This window comes from Eretmochelys imbricata, chromosome 21 (genome assembly GCF_965152235.1).
Source record: "Eretmochelys imbricata isolate rEreImb1 chromosome 21, rEreImb1.hap1, whole genome shotgun sequence".
NCBI lineage: Eukaryota > Metazoa > Chordata > Testudines > Cheloniidae > Eretmochelys > Eretmochelys imbricata.
The window spans coordinates 19,854,983-19,860,210 of record NC_135592.1 but is presented as its reverse complement, the minus strand read 5'-3'; positions in this window follow the sequence as shown (position 1 = coordinate 19,860,210).

Below are 5,228 nucleotides of genomic sequence, written 5' to 3'. Positions count from 1 at the left end.
GTTAATTATCAAAGGATTTGGGAGGATGATTCCAAGTGTCATTAATTACTAACATTGATCAGGAAGAACTGTCTCATTTGGAGTAATTTTCATCAAATCATGAACTGATAGCTACCAAATCCCAAGAAGCGAATCTGAAAGGCTTTTGGGGGATGATTCCATTTGTCACTGATTTATTGCATTTAACAGTTGTAACTTTCTCATTTTTAGGAATTTTCACGATCAATCGCCACCAAATGCTGAAGAGAGAAAAGACTTGTGTTTTGGTGGATGTTTCCATGAGAAATAGATCAGGATACCAGATTAGGCATGTCTTTCTCATCTGGAGTAATTTTCACGAACTGCTCTGTACCATAGGACGAGAAGTGACTCCTCGGGTCTTTCAGGAAGATTTCTTCTCCAATTTATCTGTCGCGCACATCCAAGATGAATTTCTCATTTTGAGTCTATTTCAGGAACTGATTTCTTCCAAGTTAACAGGAGCGAATTGGAATGTACAAAGGAGGCTCATTATGTGAGGAATGAATGACTACCACGAAGCCGTTGAGAATTGATTATTTTTCGGAATTTTCGAGACTCGACCTATCACCAGAAATCACCAGAAGCAAATCTGAAAGGTTTTTGGAGGATCATGCCAGATGGAGTTAATGACTAGCAGTGATCAGTAATTACTGTTGAATTTTTGTAATTTTCATGAATCCATCTCTACCAAAGGATCAGGAGAGAATCCGAATGGCTTTTCGAGGAAGCGTGCATGAGACATCAATGGCTACATCTGATTCGTATTGAAGGTCTCCTTTTTAGCAATTTACACTACCCATCTCTACCAAGTGACCAGCAGAGTATCTAAAAGGTCTTGGAGGATGATTCCATGAGGTACTAATTATATGCAGTGATCAGTAATAAATGTTTGATTTTTTAGTAATTTTCATGAACCAATCTCTACAAACTCAGGAGGAGAGAATCTGGATTGCCGGAGTCTTTACCACGAGGTGCTTGTAAAGAATGATTTTCGTTCTTTGAGTAATTTGCACAAACCGATCTGTTCCAACGCACCAAGAGAGAATGCAATTGTTTTTCCGGTGGATGATTCCATGGGAAATTCATCAGAAGATGGGTGAGGAAGGAATTTTCTCTTTCCTACTAATTTTCACGAACCGATTTATTCACAATCACCAGGAGTTAATTATCAAAGGATTTGGGAGGATGATTCCAAGTGTCATTAATTACTAACATTGATCAGGAAGAACTGTCTCATTTGGAGTAATTTTCATCAAATCATGAACTGATAGCTACCAAATCCCAAGAAGCGAATCTGAAAGGCTTTTGGGGGATGATTCCATTTGTCACTGATTTATTGCATTTAACAGTTGTAACTTTCTCATTTTTAGCAATTTTCACGATCAATCGCCACCAAATGCTGAAGAGAGAATAGACTTGTGTTTTGGTGGATGTTTCCATGAGAAATAGATCAGGATACCAGATTAGGCATGTCTTTCTCATCTGGAGTAATTTTCACGAACTGCTCTGTACCATAGGACGAGAAGTGACTCCTCGGGTCTTTCAGGAAGATTTCTTCTCCAATTTATCTGTCGCGCACATCCAAGATGAATTTCTCATTTTGAGTCTATTTCAGGAACTGATTTCTTCCAAGTTAACAGGAGCGAATTGGAATGTACAAAGGAGGCTCATTATGTGAGGAATGAATGACTACCACGAAGCCGTTGAGAATTGATTATTTTTCGGAATTTTCGAGACTCGACCTATCACCAGAAATCACCAGAAGCAAATCTGAAAGGATTTTGGAGGATCATGCCAGATGGAGTTAATGACTAGCAGTGATCAGTAATTACTGTTGAATTTTTGTAATTTTCATGAATCCATCTCTACCAAAGGATCAGGAGAGAATCCGAATGGCTTTTCGAGGAAGCGTGCATGAGACATCAATGGCTACATCTGATTCGTATTGAAGGTCTCCTTTTTAGCAATTTACACTACCCATCTCTACCAAGTTACCAGCAGAGTATCTAAAAGGTCTTGGAGGATGATTCCATGAGGTACTAATTATATGCAGTGATCAGTAATAAATGTTTGATTTTTTAGTAATTTTCATGAACCAATGTCTACAAACTCAGGAGGAGAGAATCTGGATTGCCGGAGTCTTTACCACGAGGTGCTTGTAAAGAATGATTTTCGTTCTTTGAGTAATTTGCACAAACCGATCTGTTCCAACGCACCAAGAGAGAATGCAATTGTTTTTCCGGTGGATGATTCCATGGGAAATTCATCAGAAGATGGGTGAGGAAGGAATTTTCTCTTTCCTACTAATTTTCACGAACCGATTTATTCACAATCACCAGGAGTTAATTATCAAAGGATTTGGGAGGATGATTCCAAGTGTCATTAATTACTAACATTGATCAGGAAGAACTGTCTCATTTGGAGTAATTTTCATCAAATCATGAACTGATAGCTACCAAATCCCAAGAAGCGAATCTGAAAGGCTTTTGGGGGATGATTCCATTTGTCACTGATTTATTGCATTTAACAGTTGTAACTTTCTCATTTTTAGCAATTTTCACGATCAATCGCCACCAAATGCTGAAGAGAGAATAGACTTGTGTTTTGGTGGATGTTTCCATGAGAAATAGATCAGGATACCAGATTAGGCATGTCTTTCTCATCTGGAGTAATTTTCACGAACTGCTCTGTACCATAGGACGAGAAGTGACTCCTCGGGTCTTTCAGGAAGATTTCTTCTCCAATTTATCTGTCGCGCACATCCAAGATGAATTTCTCATTTTGAGTCTATTTCAGGAACTGATTTCTTCCAAGTTAACAGGAGCGAATTGGAATGTACAAAGGAGGCTCATTATGTGAGGAATGAATGACTACCACGAAGCCGTTGAGAATTGATTATTTTTCGGAATTTTCGAGACTCGACCTATCACCAGAAATCACCAGAAGCAAATCTGAAAGGATTTTGGAGGATCATGCCAGATGGAGTTAATGACTAGCAGTGATCAGTAATTACTGTTGAATTTTTGTAATTTTCATGAATCCATCTCTACCAAAGGATCAGGAGAGAATCCGAATGGCTTTTCGAGGAAGCGTGCATGAGACATCAATGGCTACATCTGATTCGTATTGAAGGTCTCCTTTTTAGCAATTTACACTACCCATCTCTACCAAGTTACCAGCAGAGTATCTAAAAGGTCTTGGAGGATGATTCCATGAGGTACTAATTATATGCAGTGATCAGTAATAAATGTTTGATTTTTTAGTAATTTTCATGAACCAATGTCTACAAACTCAGGAGGAGAGAATCTGGATTGCCGGAGTCTTTACCACGAGGTGCTTGTAAAGAATGATTTTCGTTCTTTGAGTAATTTGCACAAACCGATCTGTTCCAACGCACCAAGAGAGAATGCAATTGTTTTTCCGGTGGATGATTCCATGGGAAATTCATCAGAAGACGGGTGAGGAAGGAATTTTCTCTTTCCTACTAATTTTCACGAACCGATTTATTCACAATCACCAGGAGTTAATTATCAAAGGATTTGGGAGGATGATTCCAAGTGTCATTAATTACTAACATTGATCAGGAAGAACTGTCTCATTTGGAGTAATTTTCATCAAATCATGAACTGATAGCTACCAAATCCCAAGAAGCGAATCTGAAAGGCTTTTGGGGGATGATTCCATTTGTCACTGATTTATTGCATTTAACAGTTGTAACTTTCTCATTTTTAGGAATTTTCACGATCAATCTCCACCAAATGCTGAAGAGAGAAAAGACTTGTGTTTTGGTGGATGTTTCCATGAGAAATAGATCAGGATACCAGATTAGGCATGTCTTTCTCATCTGGAGTAATTTTCACGAACTGCTCTGTACCATAGGACGAGAAGTGACTCCTCGGGTCTTTCAGGAAGATTTCTTCTCCAATTTATCTGTCGCGCACATCCAGGATGAATTTCTCATTTTGAGTCTATTTTTCAGGAACTGATTTCTTCCAAGTCAACAGGAGCGAATTGGAATGTACAAAGGAGGCTCATTATGTGAGGAATGAATGACTACCACGAAGCCGTTGAGAATTGATTATTTTTCGGAATTTTCGAGACTCGACCTATCACCAGAAATCACCAGAAGCAAATCTGAAAGGATTTTGGAGGATCATGCCAGATGGAGTTAATGACTAGCAGTGATCAGTAATTACTGTTGAATTTTTGTAATTTTCATGAACCCATCTCTACCAAAGGATCAGGAGAGAATCCGAATGGCTTTTCGAGGAAGCGTGCATGAGACATCAATGGCTACATCTGATTCGTATTGAAGGTCTCCTTTTTAGCAATTTACACTACCCATCTCTACCAAGTGACCAGCAGAGTATCTAAAAGGTCTTGGAGGATGATTCCATGAGGTACTAATTATATGCAGTGATCAGTAATAAATGTTTGATTTTTTAGTAATTTTCATGAACCAATCTCTACAAACTCAGGAGGAGAGAATCTGGATTGCCGGAGTCTTTACCACGAGGTGCTTGTAAAGAATGATTTTCGTTCTTTGAGTAATTTGCACAAACCGATCTGTTCCAACGCACCAAGAGAGAATGCAATTGTTTTTCCGGTGGATGATTCCATGGGAAATTCATCAGAAGACGGGTGAGGAAGGAATTTTCTCTTTCCTACTAATTTTCACGAACCGATTTATTCACAATCACCGGGAGTTAATTATCAAAGGATTTGGGAGGATGATTCCAAGTGTCATTAATTACTAACATTGATCAGGAAGAACTGTCTCATTTGGAGTAATTTTCATCAAATCATGAACTGATAGCTACCAAATCCCAAGAAGCGAATCTGAAAGGCTTTTGGGGGATGATTCCATTTGTCACTGATTTATTGCATTTAACAGTTGTAACTTTCTCATTTTTAGCCATTTTCACGATCAATCGCCACCAAATGCTGAAGAGAGAATAGACTTGTGTTTTGGTGGATGTTTCCATGAGAAATAGATCAGGATACCAGATTAGGCATGTCTTTCTCATCTGGAGTAATTTTCACGAACTGCTCTGTACCATAGGACGAGAAGTGACTCCTCGGGTCTTTCAGGAAGATTTCTTCTCCAATTTATCTGTCGCGCACATCCAAGATGAATTTCTCATTTTGAGTCTATTTCAGGAACTGATTTCTTCCAAGTTAACAGGAGCGAATTGGAATGTACAAAG